We start from the raw sequence: 18,437 nt of genomic DNA, 5'->3' as shown, positions 1-18,437 counted from the left end.
AGTCCCTCATGAGCACCCTTGACCCCAATCTTAGTTCCCCATGAGTACCCTTGACCCCAATCTTAGTCCCTCATTGATCACCTTTGACCCCAATCTCCTTTCCATAAAGAATCCAGGCATGCAGAGAGTCCCAAGTGTCAACTCTACTGCTAGGTAAGTGCCCCAGAGGCTAAGGAGAGAAGCTGGAGGGAGTTAACAAGATCAAAAGACTTGTGTACCCCACACTATGGGCTGGAGTCATGTGTGGTCCACTGACTCAACTGACCCATTTCTACACACACACACACACACACACACACACACACACACACACACACACACACATCCGCCGCTGCCAGAATGTCAACTGACATTGCTTGGCCTTGCCAAGTTTGGCTGAAGGAAGGGAGCCTGAAACCAGGAGGGTCTACAGGGGTTAGCTATTGGGCTCTGAAGCTAAGTTCTTGCGAGGGATCGGCAGGGAGGCCCTGTGAGAAACCACAGCACCCAGCAAAACCTGAACCAAGTAGAAGCCCAAGACCTTTGGTCTTTATCCAGGACCCCCAGGTGCCCCTTCCTCTGACCCTTTTCCTCAGGCTATCTATATAGATGGCCTCCCCAGGGCTACAGTCAACACCGCCTGTCTGGCCATGAGAGAACAGCCAGTCAGAGGAGGTACTCTCTGGGAAAACAGCTCTGAGAGGCAGATAGCCAAAGTCCAAAACTGGCCAGGTTAGTTCAGAAAGGCATCTCAGTGGGCACCCCAATCCCTCTAACCAGGGCATATTGCTGCCATCCAGGTGTTTCTCTTTGTAGCCTGGACAACTTGACTCATAGCCAGATGGCCAATGGCTAGAGGATATCCTGAGAGCATCATCTGGCCCAGGTTTGGGAATAGTGGTTATGATAGGAGGCCACAGGCCCCTAACTCCTAAAGCTATAGTAGAAGGATATTCCCAGTCCAAGCCACCCCCATGCCAGGCATCTTGGCCTGTCTCAAGCCTGAAAATCAGTGGGGTCCACAGGTTACCCAGGGGGACACAGTTCCCATACTGCCCTGAGCCATGGACTATGACCTGAGCTGGGTTAGAAACAGCCCAAGCACTGCCCATGGAGATGAATAAACATCCCAAAGCTGAAGGACATTGCATTCATATGTCAGACCTTGGGGGTCCTGCTCAGTCACCCCATGGTCAGGCTTAACCCACAGTCTTAACAATCTTAATTCACACATAGGCACGTACACACACTCATAATTCCCTTCACATCACTGGTTAAAAAGCATATTGCATGTGCACTCCCGAAATGTGAACATGTTTATAGACGTGTCCATGACCCCCCTATCTACTCATGTGGCTTGCTCCATACACGTCACATCACTACTTCCAGGGACATATCCCTCCTGAAGTGTGCTTCTATATGTCTCCCCAGGACAGAGCCCACATACATCATGTACCCCTGGGCTCAGCCCCCAGTCTGATCCCAGTTAGCCACAGAGTTCTGTGCCCTTGGGTGCCCCTCCTCCACGTGAGTGAGAGAGCTGCAGGTCACCCCATGCCCTTTGGCCTCTGCCCAGTTTCCTTGACTTGCTTGGTTTAGATGGGTGGACACAGAAAACAGGCTTAAGTCCCAGCAGAGGAAGTAAAGAAGAGCGCTGTCTGGAGAGAGAGAGAGAGAGAGAGAGAGAGAGAGAGAGAGAGAGAGAGAGAGAGAGACATGCCTGTTGCTTTTGAGAGTGGAGGAGGGGCTAGAGGGTTCTGGCCCCCCAACTCCTAAGCCTCCTGTGCCACTGGCTGGGACAGGAGCATCAGGATAAAATACTAGGACTTCCTAGGACCTCCGGAGCTGCAGCAGGAGATATGAAGGGACTTCCAGCAGGGGCTTGATGTGTTAGCAGAAATCACTATTCACAGTGCCAAGTCCAAGTCCCCCGCCCCACCACCTCTCACTACCCAAGCATGACCTCTCTGTTCAGAACCTTCTTACCTCCAGGACCCCAGGACGTGAGAGCTCAGAGAAGAATGCACACTCAGCCAGCAGCTTTGGAGACAGTCACACGACAGGCACCCAGAGGGCAGCAGGCGTGAGCCTGGAGCTTGGCTGCGAGGGTGGGCAGCCTGCAGAGCACTGGCTGCTCTGGAGCGCTAGAGGACAGATTAGAAAGGATGGGGACAGGGAGATGGTGGAAAGAGGCGGCAGGGATGGGAGGCTGAGACAGAGAGATAAAGAAAGACAGAGACAGAGACAGAGGAGATGCTGAGAGAATTACACACAGAAAACAGACACTAAGGAAGAAAAGGGAGAAGGGGGAGAAGAGACAGAGGGAGGGAGAGAAGGAGAGAGAGAGAGAGAGAGAGAGAGAGAGAGAGAGAGAGAGAGAGAGCGAGCTCGCCTGGGAGCCATGGGAGCAACATGTGGTTACATCCTCACTTCTGATGCTGGAACCTCCTGAGCCCCTCCCCACAGAGTGAGCACACAGCACACACTCACTTTCGCACAAACTCCCCGTGCATGTACACTCATGCACACCCTCTGCACTTAGGACGCGTCTCCCCTTGTCCTTGCACTGCAGCCACTGGTTGCACCAACCCTTACCTTGTCCCAGAAGCAACATGTGTGAGGGCGAACACTTCCTCTCCCGACAACCGCAGCAGCTGCCTCCCTGGGCCCCAAGCTACTGGAGAGGGCTCCCAAGCAGGGCTCTGGTACCCAAGCCCAGTGCCTGGCTGCGCTGGCAGCGGGCTTGATCAATGCCAACATTGCGATGGCTGTTGAGGTGGCCTGCAGGAAGCCAGCCATTTGTTTTGCCGGAGCGTAACCATGACGATCACCCCAGGCTCACACGGCTGTGCAGCCTTCCCCCACCCTGCGCCCTCCCTCCCCGCTTCTCCTGAGCACAAGAGGAAGCAGGAGGCCACGGAGCAGCCTTGGCTAACCCCTGCAGGGGCTGATAGCAAATGTCTGGCTTCCAGGGACATCAGGCTTTTGGGCAGCCCCTCCCGGGGCGGAGGGGGGAATAGGTCATCTCACCTTGAGGCAATTCAGTGCTGGACAGAGCCCCCAGGGTCCTGACTCTGGACCCAACCTCCCCCACATCCCAATGCTGTTCCTCTGCAAGCCCATTTGTGAGACAACTAATACAAGCTGTCACTCCATTTCCCCCCAAGAGGCCATGATGCAGGCAAGCAGATGGCCCTGGGTACCGTGGTCCCAGGCAGTAAGCAGATCTGCCAGTGTCTTTGGTGAGTCCCAAGCCATCACTGGCTACCCAGGGCCAGGCCAGTCATGGGGGGAAATTTCTAGGCAGCTCCAGGAAGTGGGGCCTCTCGGGTAGAAATCTGGGTGACTCAGAGAACCAAGGGCTTATTAAGATCAGGCCAGGTGGATCTAGAATCCACGTGGCCAGACAGGTAGAAATACCAAATCTGAAATTCAAGCCCCAAAGTAAAGATTCCGAAGGTGAGGATACAAAGGGTGACCGATAATAATAACATCAACTATCCAGAGACACGAGGTGGGATGAATAATGGCTGTGTGCCCCAACTCACTACTCCATAAGGAAAACTCCAAGAAGAAAGTTCTTCTCCTGGTGCTATTGAGAAACTGCACAGAGAGCAGAGCGACTCGCCCAAGGCACACAGCCCAGCAATGGCAAACTGAGCAGGGCTGCCCGAGCTCACCCATCAGACTCTGCTGGAAACATCCCATTCTATCCGATTGCCTTTAACAGACATCACTATGTGCCAGGCACTGTATACAGAGCTGGGGAGCCCTGCGTGCAGAGCTGGGGAGCCCTGCGTGCAGGGCTGGGGAGCCCTGTGTGCAGGGCTGGGGAGCACTGAGTTCTTATCAACACTGGACGTAGCTGCTACATTTCTTTCACGAATGAATGCAGAGAGGGGAAGGCTCTTGGTTGAAGGTGTAGAAAAGGTTGAGAGCCGGGATTCACACTTAGGTCTGCCTCTCCATTTCTTTCCCCTGCCTTCCCCATCTGACACTTTACTGGACTTTGCTTGGAGAGGCTGGGTTCTGGAGGTCTACTAAGGGTGGGGCAGTACACACAGTGGGTGCTTCGGTGTAAGGGAATAGAGAGTTTACGGCTTTCTCCTTGTGGTCATAGATGATCTGGTTCTACCCGGAAGTCCTTGAGCCGGTGATTCCGCAATTAGACAGCCACATTAGGATTCTGAGGGACTTTCATTAGACATGCCACTTGGAGTCTCAGGTCTCGTCCATCTTGATAAATATTGAGAGTCACACCAGAAGAACTTGGGAGAAGAGTCTAGGGAGGGATTTGGAGGACTGCTGGGGAGAAGCAACGGGGGTGGGGGGGAGGGAGGAAGAGGGGAGGGAGCATTGCCTGGTGTGGAACACAACCTGTTCAGAATTGATGACTTCATCTGGATTCTCCTTAGTCCCTGGGGTGGGGTACTGACCTCCACAGAGAAGGAAGCTGCTGTCATGGGCAAGGACAGATGGTCTGAGGCATGCCAAGCTTCCCCTAACCTCTGAGGACAGCCTGAGGCACAAGATAAAGTTCCCTTTGGCTTCTTATACTCACCCACCGCAAACCAGTCTGGGCTGGTGTTTGGATGATAAACACAGAGACTCCCAGGAACCTGGGAGAGGTAAATGAAGGCACTGACTACCCAGCAGGCTTCTGTGCTACTCTGCTGCTCCCTGTAGCCAGCCTGTTGAACCCTCACCCTCATCCAGTGTAGAGCAAGCTTGAGAAGGTGGGGGGAGAAATCTGACCCGTATTCAAACTCAGTCCCCGAGACTCCCCAAGTCCAGTGTCCAGGCAGCGATGCCATATGGCTTCCAGCAGCCTGGAATGCTCACGAAACCTTTATTAGTACAGAGGATCCTGGTTCCCTAGGACCAGGGATTAGGGAACATAGTCATCTATAACTCTACCCCACCCCCCGACCCCCAAAACTCTCCAGTTCTCAGGCCCCATGAAGGTCAAGTTCGCTGATGCAGGACCCTGATTGAGTTCCTGTCCTGACTTCCTTCAATGACGAACAATGCCGTGGAAGTGTAAGACAGATGAAACCTTTCCTCCCCAACTTGCTTTTGGTCACAGTGTTTCGTCATAGCCACAGAAACCCTAACGGAGACACACTGTCTTATGACAGCATTAGAAGAGTAACCAGGACACTCTGTGAGTGTAAGGATGTGAGTTTGGATCTCTAGACCCCACTGGACTCAATAGGGCACTTCTGTAGCTCTGGCGAACCCATGATGAAACAAGAGGCTGAGACAGGAAGAACCCCACCAGCTTGCATGCCAGATAACTTGGTGTATGCATTGGTGAACAAGAGAACCTACCTCAAACAAGGAAGAAGAAATGAACCAGCCCCAGAGGTTGACCTGTGACCTCCACATGTGTGTTGTGGTACTGCTGTGTCTTCACTCACAGCCAGGGATGGACATACACAAAGATCGAAAAGAAAAAGAAATATCTGTTTTGCAATGGGCGCTCCATTCAGCATGCACGCCCACCATCACCCCGCCTACTCAGCCACACCAAGCCCAGAGTGCGCATCTCAGGATGGTGCTAGCCTGACTGAGTGGCTACAGGTTCATGAAAATGACACGAGATGTGGCCAGATGCGAGATCAGAGAAGCCACTGGTTGGGGACAGCAAATGACTACCTTCAAAGTATTTTCCAGAGCCTCCTCCTCTTGAAGGCTGTACGATTTTTTTCCCCCTTGTATTCTCTTCCTGGGACTCCATAGCCTGGGTGGCTCAAAACACAGACGTTTATTGTCTCGGAATTCTGGGGGCTGGAGGACTGAAATCAAGATGGCGGGCGTGCTCCTTCTGAAGGCTCTACCAAAAACTTCTTCTTGGTTCCCACCCATTGTCTTGTGCTGGTTGGTAATCCAGCTCCTGGTTCGACACCACACCACTCCAATGTCTGCCTGTGTTTTCGTATGACCATCTCCTCTTGGTTCCAGCATGTCTGTCTCCTCTCTTTTTTAAAGAAAACTTTACAGTTTATTTGTGTGTGTGTGTGTGTGTGTGTGTGTGTGTGTGTGTGTGTGTGTGTGTGTGTGTGCGTGTGTATGTATTGGGATTCATGTACCATGGTACACAAGTGGAGGTCAGAGGGCACCTTGCTGGAGTCAGTTTTCTCCTTTTTGCCGTGTGGGTCCCAGGGATCGAACTTAGATCATCAGGCTTGGCAGCAAGCGCCTTTACCAACTGAACCATCTCCCCAACCCTCCTATCTCTGAAAGAGATGCTGATCAGACTCACTCTGATGGTGCAGCTTCATTATATCCGAATGATGTGTGCACAGGAGCCAAGTCGCATTTCACAGAACCAGAGATTGGGACTTGAACATCCCTTTCCGTGAGGCAGGTGACACAGTTCAACCCACAATATCCATTCAGAGGAATTAAAGAAAGACACAGAACAGGGAGGGCACCAAGGGGGTCTTGTCACTGTACTACAGAAATCCTGAGAAGATGAGAGGCAAGGTGATATCATACACAGCAGGTTAAGTGTGGCCTGGTGCTGGACTGCTTGGGTTTAGCTTCTGACACTGACATTCTCTAGCTGTGTGCCTTAGGGAAATGGTCTACCCTCTCTGTACAGCAACTTCCCCGCTGTTAATATTTGCAAAGCACTTCAGATAGCAGGACACTTAGTATGCACCATACGAGTGTTTGTTAAACACCAAATGTTCCTTCCACAAATGCTACTGTTTTATAGGTGTGAAAACCGAGATGCCGAATGGGGAGGTAACTTCCCCCGGTCACCTGGGTGGACAGGGAGGGTATGGGGAATTCACACTCCCTTCCTCCCAGTCTCCTTCCCCAACAAGCTAAGGTAGGAGCCTGGCAGGGCAGCAAGGGAGGAGGTAAGTGCAGAGGAGAAATGGGGTTCCCCAAGGAGAATTCCTTCTGCCTGGGAACATACACCTCTTTCCCCACCCACCCTCTCCTTTCAGGACTTGAAGCCATGTGCTTGTCTCTGCCCACACAGAGGAAAGGGAGTCTGGGGAATGTGTGATCAACAGAGACTTAGTGAGAAAAACTAGTCCCTGGGGAGGCACCTTGGTGGGCCAAGGCAAGGCTGGCAGAGGATTCAGAGCAGGCCTGGCAGGGCACCAGGGCCCATGATGTGTGTGTGTGTGTGTGTGTGTGTGTGTGTGTGTGTGTGTGTGTGTGTGTGTGTGTGTCTGTGTCTGTGTCTGTGTCTGTCTGTCTGTCTGTCTATGTGCCTGTGTGTGTGCCTGTATGTATGTGTGTGCCTGTGTGTGTGTGTGTGTGTGTGTGTGTGTGTGTGTGTGTGTGTGTGTGTAGTCCAAGGTAATGGTAGAGGGCTCTCCCCACACTCTGAACATGGAGCCAACAGCACAGACAGTGTCCCGGAGAGGTTCTGTTCCGGTATGGTTACTGAGGGTCCATTGAGTGTGACTGTGGGGTCTTCAAGGCTCAAACTTGAAGGCAGCTGAACAGATAAAAGTCACTTTTAGGGGACAGAAAGAACTCATCAAATACTTTATCTGCGTGAGGAAATTGCATAGAAAGCTCTGATTCTTCACCTTTCTCTGTAGCCAGGTTCTTTATCACGTGACTTGTCAGTTCTTCATCCAAAGGTAAAAGGTGCCTCCTACCCCTTTACTTTGAACTCAGTGAAAGTGACAACCAATGGGTTATATGACGTAGCTAATGTGAGTTCTGGTCCCATCAATGGTTATATGTGGGGATTGCTGACCCATAATGTCACTGCATGCCTCTGGCAAATCGCCTTTCCTCACTGGTATGTGTCTGGCCATGTGGATGCTTTCTCAAGCTCTGCCTTCATCACCCTCATTTTCTTTAGAACAGTTCCTGCAGCCTGCCACTTCCTGTGTTCTCCCAGGGACCTCCAATCTCTACATAGTAGCCAGAGTGAGCCTTGCACAGCACCTGATGAGACCCGCACATGGCTTCCTGGGGCTCAGGAGGACACGATGCCCTTGGCCTCAACTAAACAGGGACCCATAGGTCTTACACCATCGAATTCTCCAGTCCCTTTCCCTGTCTAGCTACCTACTCTGCAAACTGGGAAACAATGGATTCCCCTGTGGTCCCTGGGCTTATCCTCAACTAGATCTGTTCCTTGTGCCTAAATGCTCCTTTCTGGCTGATCTTCAGTTAGTATTTCTACTTCTTCGGGTGTCAGCTCAACCATCTATTTCCCATGGGGCCTCAAGCTCACATCTTCCATTGCAGATTCCCAGGCCTCTTGGTATCTATCATTTGTAGATTTGATAGCATTAATTGTGACTACAAGTTAGCATTTTATTATGAGATCATTTGATTGAAGTCTTTCTCCCTTGCCTTAGTGCAAGCTCCCTGGAAGTCAACACCTTACAGTATGGACTGCTAGGTATCTACCGTGCTTAGCTTAAATCCTGGCAGAGAGTGAGGCACCTGCCAAACAGCTGAATGAGTGAAACCAAATGAACCCATGGTGAAAAGAGACCTTTCTCAAAAATAAAGATAGACACTCATTTAGAATTATCATTGTACCCACTGTAGACGAATGAGGAGAGAGAAGGTCAGAAGAGTTAAGGGACTTGCCCATTTCCTGGTTAGTGGCAGAGCCAAGGCTAGAATCAGGTACAGCTCCTTGCACATCAAGGGGCCTGTTCCATGACTACTGAGTGGAACTGGGTTTACTGCTAACTCCAGTACCCGATTGCCTACACCTTATTCTCTCTGCAGGAGGCGGGCTGCCTGGGGTTGCAGACAGTTGGCTGACAGGGGTCAGGGCTGGCAGGAGACAGCTGTGTGTCTGTCAGGTGTCTGTTCCTTATTCATGATCTGTTGCCATGAGTGGTGCCTGGGTACACACAAATGAACGGCAACAATTCCAGGCTTCAAAGCTGTCCTGGGAGCAGTAACACAGCTGGCCTCGTGTGAGGTGGGAGCTGGCAGCTCACTGATGATGAAGGGATGGGGCAGAGGTGGTTGTCTCAGAACAGGTGGCTGCTGGAAAGAAATTGGAGTGAGGCAGGAGGCTGCTCAGGGAACAAGAAGGGCCAGTCTCCGAAGCTGTCAATCTCACAGCACGCTCCTCCAGCTTTGTAAAAATAGACATGTTGCAAAAAAGGGTGAAGAGGAAAAGAGAGAGGAAGAGACTTTCAGATGTGGTGTGGGAGCACTTGTGGCTCCTTGTCTCTTGTGTTTCTTCCATGGAGGGAAGGATAACGCATGCTCAGTCCCTGTAGTCTCCAGGCCATCCATGACATGCCGTGCACATGCCGATGACCTCCAGCATACCCAGCATCATGTCATGTGTTCTGATCCACACCGACTCAGGCCATCTTCAGAACAGACCTGGGAAGCCTTTGCTGTCCGAATTCAATAAACACAGTGTTTCCTTCAGGCTAGACTCTGGGCTCTGGCAAGACACCACTGTTCTTTCCATCAGGAGTCCTGTACCACGAAGAGGTGGATACTATAAAGGAAATCACTGGAGTAAAATGTTATAGTCACTGGGTCATAGGAAGTTGGGGGCAGGAGGGAGGGGCTGTTCAGGAGGGAATGACAAGCATGATTAAATGGGAAGGTCTGGGATCTCAGTTACTTGAGGAATAGGGCAAAGGAGGAATATCAGAACCAGGGGCAGCAGGTGCAGAGGGTGAAAAGGAGTCTCAGAGCCCGGCAGGGAAGGGAGCTGGAACAAAATGAGAGGGGTCCATAGAGGACAGTGACGGGCAAGAAGTAGTGAGGAAATGTAGCGGTCCCTGAGAGACTTGAAATGTATGCTTTTGGAGACATGTAGTCACTGAAAAGATCTAAAAAGGAGAGAAACATGCTTTGGGTTCCATTTTATGAAACCCTCCTGGCCGCTGTACAGCATAGGTTAGAGCATGGGGAGGTCCACAGGGAAGCCACTGGTAAAGAGAAAGGATGGCCGCATGACCGTGCAGGTGATAGGGATGGTGGCTGATTGGATGAGGGTGGGGGAGGGAAAAGAAAAGAATCAGGGATGCTTCCTAGGCTGTGGGCTCTGCACTAAAGTAGTGAGATAGATGAAGGAGGACCAGGCTGTATAATGATGGTGGGGATCTAGATATCTGTTCCGGACATCATGAGTTATGGCAAAGCACGCGTCCAAGTACTGTCTTGTAGTTGTGGCTTTTTTTTTTTTCACTCTTTGGGAGCCTGCCACCCAGCTCCCAAATAAATACACAGAGACTTATTCTTACTTATGAATGCTCAGCCTTAGCTTGGCTTGTTTCTAGCCAGCTTTTCTAACTTAAATTATCCGATTTCTCTTTAACTACATTTTGTCTCTGGGCTTTTTTACTTTTCTTTATTCTATACATCTTTCTTTCCTTCTTACTCCGTGGCTGGCTGGGTGGCTGTGTGGCTGGGTGGCTGGGTGGCTGGGTGGCTGGGTAGCTGGCCCCTGGCATCCTCCTCTCCTCCTTTCATCGTTCCTTGCTTCTCCCCTGAGCCTAGATTTCTCCTCCTACTTATTCCTTCTGCTTGGCATCCCCGCCTATTTCTCTCACCTGCCTAGCTATTGGCCATTCAGCTCTTTATTAGACCAATCAGGTGTTTTAGACAGGCAAAGTAACACAGCTTCACAGAGTTAAACAAATACAACATAAAAGAATACAACACATCTTTGCATCATTGAACAAATACTCCACAGCATAAATGAACATAACACATCTTAAGCTAATATTCCACAACAGAGCCTAAAGTTGTACATGAGTTTGGAGTGCAGAGGATGCCAAATGGGTTTAGAGGGTTGATTGAGCACCACTTGCAAGCCCTGTGAGGGTGGGAAGCTTGGTCTGAGCAGCTCATTGCCCAGCGCCTACAATCCAGCCCATAACGCACATCTGTTCAGTCACTGTAAAACACTAATGGAGGGAGACAAAGGCATCCAAAAGTGTGTTCCCTTCCTTCGGGGATTCCTTATTGTATGAGGCCACATGGAAGCGAAACAGAGTCACATGACCAGTTTAGAGTCAGGGTGAGATGGAGATGCCATTGACCTTGACCTCACAGACCCTACCATGGCATATACTCCCAGGCTAAAGGTGCTTCTGAGGAAAAATGTAGTGAGCCCAAGAAATACTATTTTTCAAGCCCTTAGGAAGTATCTATAAATTGGGCATGGTGGTGCATGCCTGCAACCCGAGCATGTGAGAAGCAGAGGCAAAAAGAATTGAGTTCAAGGCCATCCTGGACTACATAGTGAGACCCTGTGGTATGCCGTTAATAGACCTCCTCTGATGAACTGGGGGACAATTTTTGTTTTTCTGGAGCATACCATACCTGGATGTTATGTTGTCTCCCCTTGGTTTGGTGATGCTCTTTTTTTTTTTCCAGAGCTGAGGACCAAACCCAGGGTCTTGTGCTTGCTAGGCAAGCGCTCTACCACTGAGCTCAGTCCCCAACCCTTGGTGAGATTCTCTTAACTCTCCATCTCCCTGCCTACCATTCTCCAGACTCGCAGCTTTGTAAGGGAGTGGACTGTGTCCATTCTGTGTTCCTGGCTCCAGAAGCTAGCCAGTGCCTCACAAGCAACACACAGCAGACAGCCGATGTCCGTGAATAGACAGTAGAGACTTGCTGGCTTTATGAAACTAGTGAATTCTCAGCTATTTATTGAAAAGAATTCTCTCAGGATGCCTTCTAGGTAATGCTTCTTGGAAGTGCCCTGTGTGGTCGAGTGGTTCTAATTTGTGGCTTGAAAATTCATTGAATGGAAACTCTGGAACTTGGAATCAGTCTCTGGGCCTCTCAGGGCCTTGACTTCTATCCATGGCCTGGAAGTGGTCCTCAATGTCTGTGTCCTGCTCCCTGTGGCATGTGTCATACATGTCATGGAGGCAGGTCTAGTCTCTGCTTGGAAAAGGGTGACTTTATAGAAGCCTTGGGGGCCAAGGTCTGGGTTCAGGGGAGGTTGTAGAGTACCTGTCCTGCGCATAGACACATGGGCCAGGTCTGCATTGTGTTGAGAAGGGCCTTGAAACAACAGGTGTGTATTATGATAATTGTTGCATGTGTATATATGTGTGTGACCTGTGCATGTGCGTATGGATGTTTGCACGTGTACATGTGGAGGCCAGAGGTTGACATAAGGTGTCTCTCTCAGTTGGTTAAGGCAGAGTCTCTTGTTGAACAGGGAGTCCCAAGATTCCAGGAATTCCAGTTCACTAGCCCAGGGGCCCTGTCTCTGCCTTCTGAGTACTGAGACTATAGGAGGCTGCCATACCTGCCCCCACCCACCCACACCCGCCCACAACTGCCCAGCTTTTCATATGGGTGCTGAGGATCTGAACTCCAGTCCTCACGCTTCCATGGCAAGTATTTGTCTACTAAGCCATCTCCCTAGTCCCTATTTTATAATAATAATAATAATAATAATAATAATAATAATAATAATAATAATAAGTTAGTCCATAAACAAGCATGCTTGTTCACTCTCCAAACTCTCTTAAATCCATGCTCTTCCCATCCTCCCTGCCCTCTGCTAGACTGAGCCCTGTGCCTTTACCTCTTCCCTGGGCCCCTGTGCAGAGATCCCTTGCTGTTCTTCCCTTGAGCCTCCTCACACTGCGCACTTCTTGCTCAGCAGCTGAGAGACATTTTAACAACCAAAATTAAATCACTCCTCTGCTCTGTTTAAACACTTTGGGGATTAAACGACACTGAAAAAAGCCCTCGCCATGTTCTTGAAGAACTTAACCCTGTTCCCTCTCCTCTCTTCTTCTCTCTTCTCTTCTCCTCGCCTCCCTCCCCGACTCTTTCTCCCTTTCTGACCTGGGGTCCAGCTACTTCCTTCTTGGTCCTTCAAGTCCAACATACAGGGTCTCCCTCTGACCCTGCCTCCCCTTCCTGGAATGCTCTGCTCCTCACTTTTTGTATGGATGGCTCCTTAAAGCTTTAGCACAAATACCACTTCCTTGGGGATGGAGGTATGCCTCCATGGTTAAGAGCTAGGAACCCGAGTTTGGTTCCTAGCACCTATACTGGGAGGCTCACAACCACCTGTAACTCCAGTTCCAAGGATCAAATACCCCCTTCTGCAGGCACTGCATGTATGTGGTGCATACAAGTAAGCAAGCACACAAAAATAAATAAAAATTATATATCTGTATCTATATCTTCCTCAGAAAGGCTGTCTCTGACTCTGGGCCTGGCATGTCACAGACACTTAGCAATTAGGAATCACAGGAACAAATCTTCTACCCCCATGTCACTCCAGTATGGTGTCACACACGAAGGACAGAAGGGGGAAAGACATGATCTCAATGTCTCGAGCCTTTATTTTGGGAACCCAGGGCTATAGCACCCCAATGTAGGTTCAAACTTGGTTTGAGCACCCACAAAAAACTGTACACATCCCTCTGTCAGTAACCCAAGGGTATGCTGCTGACCAGATAACAGATTTGTTTGAAAATGTTTAGGCTAACCCCCACCTACCCACCATGCACTTCCAACTGTGGGTATCAGACGTCCCTACTGCCCACTTGTAGGGAGTCCAGGTGACTAGAGCATGTCTATCATGTTCATGACATCTACCGGTGACTGGCCGACTTCACCATGACCCCTTGCTCTCGGTGACAATCAAGTTGTTCTGACATAGTAAACACATCTCTATTCCTTCCATTCTTGCATCCTGAAAAGGGGATTTAGGCATAGCCTACACTTCTGGAGTTGGCTTAGACAGAGACCAGAAAGCCCTAGAACTCCCTTCTGGGGACTAGTCATGAGCACAGTTGGCACTCACAGTGGCACACGCACCGTGGCTGGAAGCAGGACCATCGGCTGGCTGTAGGGGGCTGTTTCCGGCCTGTGCTGAGTCTTCTTAATCACAGTGAAGACAGGGGGTGCTTAGAGCAAGGGGTGTCTGTTCACCCAGATGTTGTCCTGGTGCATTCTGCCAGTAGCCCTCGCTTGTTCGAGGTTCCTAATCCCTGATGGTGACTTGAGGGAACCACGTGGGCCAGCCAATATAGTTATCCAGGCAAAGGTGATCAAGCCAGAAGCCGTTCTGCCTGAAGCTATGACTTTCAGGCCAAGGGTGGCTCATAGTGGTCCTTGGTGGTGGGTAGGTGGATGAACAACTCCAGTGACGCCTTCATGGTTGATTTGGTGAGAATGTCTGACTTCATGGCCTGACAGCCCAGGAAGTTATTTGAGCTCTCCGACCCTCACTATCTTGCTCTGGAAAGTGGTTGTTAAGAAGATCCCTGCCCTCCCACCCCCCCAGCCCGCCCAAGACTTAAGAGATTGAATTGGATAGAGTCTCCTCCTCTAGGCCATGTGAGCCACATTCATCAGCACCCAGAAGAGCAATGTTTGCTTCCAGCCTTTTGAGAGCACCAGGAAGGCCACTCTTGGGATGTTGCTGACTCAATGGGAGACTCCACAGAAGACGTCACAGTCCGTCCTCACAGCGTCCTGCTCACACCAGCAGCAGCCAGGCAGTGAAGACAGTCAAGGACTCATGCCTTCCATGCTCCAGGGTGCTCACCTAAGTAACAGATCCGGGCCTCACAATGGCTCCCCAAGAGTCTTGCTTTTGATCTTCCCTGTGTAAATGAGGATCCTGGACACAGGCAGGTGGAAGGACACACCCACCTGTCTCCATGACCCCACCTAATCTGTGTGGAGGAAGGGAGTGTTTTTTGACCTACTCTAGGGTGTGGCTCCTTATCCCTGCCTGAGAAACCTCAGGACCCTGAAGGAATGTCTCTGTGGACAGGTCTGTGGGTCGGGCCAGAGCTCCAGTGGCTCCCCTGGGTTCTCCCAAGCAATCAGTGGCAGTGACGTTTCTTCAGCAATTTAAAGGTGCATTCACTCCCTCAAAGACTTTCATCATTCTAAACTCGGACCCTGGGCCAATTTCCAGAGAGCAGAGAAATCTGATTGGATATCCCTGGGAGCTGTTCTGGGCCTCTGAGGAGCTGACCGTTGCCATGGTGTCTTCCTTAGCTCCTCTGCAACTGGGTCCAGCCGATATGTTTCAGATAAGCATCAGGTCATGCATGGCTGCTGTCGACATTGCCAGAGGATGCCAGCCCCCAAGAGGCTCTGGGGCTGCTAATGGTGGGGTAGGAACAGGGTTCACAGTGACATCTTTGTTCTCAAGGCTGAGCTCTGGTTCTGAAAGAGTCCCCGCCTGTGTCCTCCACAGTGCTGGACCCAGCACCTGGCTTCCGTGCATCCCCACACCTGGTGCTTAGTGTCCAGCACTGTGGCTGTAATGAAGGAGTAAGAAACATCCCAGGGCCAGGCGGTGGTGGGGCACACCTTTAATCCCAGCACTCAGGAGGCCGAGGCAGGCAGAACTCTGTGAGTTCGAGGCCAGCCTGGTCTACAGAGTGAGTTCCAGGATAGGATCCAAAGCTACACAGAGAAACCCTGTCTCGAAAAACCAAAAACCAAAACCAAACAAACAAAAACACAAAAATCCAAAAAACATCCCAGGGCCCGCCATCATGGAGCTTCCATTTCAGTGAAAGAGAGAACTGCTAATTAATGCCTGGAGAGTTATATGGTGCTGGCTGGCCACAGAAGTTGTCCTAACTGAGAAATCTATTCGAGTTGAGGTCCCAATGGGTGTGTGTTAACCAGAAGAGGAGGAGGAGCAGCCTCCTAGCAGTGAGGAAAGCATATGCAAAGGCCCTGTGATGGGATGCATGGATGGGACAGTGTGGTTGGAGCAGAGAGAACAAGAAACAGCATGGAACAGGTTGAGGAATTTGGCTTTAAACTTAAGGGTCATCAGAAAGCTTTTAAGTAGAGAGATGTGGTCCGATCTTTTTTAAAATGGTCATGTGGCCACAAAGGGAGGAGTTGGAGGGATAGAAGGCAGGAGGTAGTGACACCCTGCATCTAAAATCCACCCCCATACCCCTTCACTCAGGCCTCTATATATCATTCACACAGCTCTGACCAGCCCCCACCCCACTGGACTTGGGACATCTGATCTTGCCTGATTATCATCTGCTGTGCCTGGGGTGGCAGCATTCCAGTCAAAAGCCTGACTTTGATAGAACCCCACGAACCCTACGGAGTATAGGCTGTGACCACCTGCTTACAGCACCACGTACAGACTGAGTAGCCAGAGTTCCCTCTCTGTCCCCCTTCCCTCCAGCTTCCGGAACACACGGTGACTTAACTCCCAAGGGCTGCTTTCTGTCTGAAGCCTGTGCCCCATCCTGTAAGATTCACCTGAGAGAAGAGTCCTCTCTGGCTGCCTCTTTCTTGCACTTTGGCCCAAATCAGAATTCACTTCCTATTGCCTCTTTAGGGCAAAGGGCAGATTAGCCAGAGCATCTACCCAGACCAGGGTCTTGATTTAATCTTGATGCGATCGCTAATACTGATTGCCAACTTGCCAGGATCTTGAATCACTTAGAAGACAAGCCTCTGGGCATGTCTGTGAGGGAGTCTCCTAAATTTGGCTAATTAGGTGAATGGGCCCACCATAAATGTGGACAGCATCATCCTACAGGAGAAGGTGAGCCAAGCACAAGTGTCCATCTCTCTCTGCTTCCTGACTGCAGATGCGATGTGACCGGTTGTCTTAAGCGTCTGCTGCCACGCCTTCCCTGCCATGATGAACTGTGCACCTTTGAACTGTGATCCGGAATAGACCCTTCCTTCCTGAAGTTGTTCCTGTCAGGTGTTTTGTAGTTGACCCACCTGGTGTATTAGTTGAGGTTTTCTGGGTGGGCTTATGGGAGAGACACAGAATCAATAGAATTAACATACATGAAAAGAGGATTTATTAAATTGATTTACACAATACAGAGAGAGTAGTCCAACAATGGCTGTCTCACACCTGAGCCTGAGGACCTGATGGTTGCTCAGTCTCTGAAGTTGGATGCCTCGGCATCCCAATATGGTACCAAAGACCTGACATGCTGCTGGTCTTCAGTCCATGTTGAAAGCTCTGAGAGGCTGGCTCTGAAATCAGCAAAGGGACCGTGATGGCAGCAATGGGGTAGATGCACTCCGCAGCCAGAGTGAAGGCCAAGGGGGCAAAAGGAGAAGCTTTCCTCCTTCTGGGCCCGTTTGTCTGGTTGGGACCTGAAGGTGCCGTCCACATTCACGGTGGGTCCTCCCACATCAATTAAAGCAACCAAGACAACCCCACCTCCATGCCAGCCTGATGTAGGCAAGCCCTCATTGAGACTGTCCCTAGATGATTCTACTGTTAACAGCTGGTTAAAAAAAAGTCATATACAGGGCACAATGTCATTTCCATTTTATAGATGGGGAAACTGAGGTGCAAGTTGACTCAGCAGGTATGCAGTTAAGCTGGGGTCTCTACCATGCTTTTTACAATATAGTCACTGTGTCTCCCCAAGATAGGTGGAATGAGGGTGCCATTTGGTCTCCTGGGGTTCCCAAGGATCATGAAGGGAAGGCATCAGGAAACAATGCAAGGAAATAAAGGCAAATGTCTTGTTCTTTCTACAAGGTTCTCTGCTCCAGATAATGATATTAATAGTAGGTGTTTGTGCGTTACAAGGTGTTTGTATTATAAATGAAAGGGCATTTTGATTGAGGACGAGTACCTGTCAGATTATGCAGACTGCTTTATCAGAAAAATATTCTAAGACCCTACAAGGAGGTGCCATATCTATATCCTCATTGTGGGGAAGAAACAGAGGCTCAAACCTTCACTTACAATGAACCAGATGAGGCTGGGCTGGCTTGCAGTCCCAACCTCTATAATATATGTCTTACATATGTCTGAGCAATGGCTTGATCTGGGTCTAAAGATTATTAGGGGTCTACCCATGTCAAGGGTCCTTACAGCTTTTCCCAGAGCCCACATTTCACGGTGCCCTAAGGCCAGGATCTTATGTGCTTTTGGAATTCTTTAGCAGGAAAGAAACAATTTTCACTTATATTCTCAATACTCTGGTCATTCATCTATCCACCTACCCACCTATACATTTACCCATCCACCTACACAACTACCATTCACCTACCCATCCATTTATCCATCCATTTATCCATCCATTTATCCATCCATCCATCCATCCATCCATCCATCCATCCATCCATCCATCCATCTATGCATCCATCCACTTACCCTCCCACCCACCCACCCATCAACCTACTCATCCATCTACCCATCCATCCATCCACCTATCTTCCTACCCATCCATTTATCCATCTATTCAGGCATCCATCCATCAACCTACCCATTCACTCATCCTCTATTCAGGCATCCATCCATCTAGTGTTTATGAATGCTCACTATGTGCCATGCCCTACTATATAGTAATGAAACACAGAACAAAGGGTAGGAACCTTACAGAGCCCGAAGACCAGTGCTGCTCTCTACAGATCCCTCCCCCAAACCAACCAATTAACCAACCAAACGAAATACACCAAGACCTCTTGGTGCTTTGGCAGGAAGCTGTTATTGAATCCGACTTGTAAGAGGCCCCATTAACTTG

The 18,437-nt window shown here is 50.1% G+C and overlaps 1 protein-coding gene across 4 annotated transcripts in view; it reads right to left on the bottom strand.

Moving 5' to 3' along the window:
• The window catches only part of Vwa5b1 (von Willebrand factor A domain containing 5B1), a 64,015-nt gene extending 61,187 nt beyond the window's left edge, over nt 1–2,828 (bottom strand). For 2 of the 4 annotated variants that reach the window (XM_052716502.1, XM_052716503.1), the window contains exon 1: nt 2,575–2,828. The gene's annotated coding sequence lies outside the window, so the exon portion shown is untranslated. Of the gene's footprint in view, nt 1–1,965; nt 2,330–2,574 lie in introns of those variants that run through there. The other 2 variants (XM_052716499.1, XM_052716500.1) reach the window with 2 other exon arrangements.
• Between the last annotated feature and the right edge of the window lie 15,609 nt (nt 2,829–18,437).

The sequence above is a fragment of the Peromyscus californicus genome, unplaced genomic scaffold, assembly GCF_007827085.1.
Source record: "Peromyscus californicus insignis strain IS unplaced genomic scaffold, ASM782708v3 Scaffold_5__1_contigs__length_169319896, whole genome shotgun sequence".
In the NCBI taxonomy this organism is placed as follows: Eukaryota; Metazoa; Chordata; class Mammalia; order Rodentia; family Cricetidae; genus Peromyscus; species Peromyscus californicus.
Note: the sequence above shows the minus strand (reverse complement) of the source record. Positions and strands in the feature narration are given on the sequence as shown.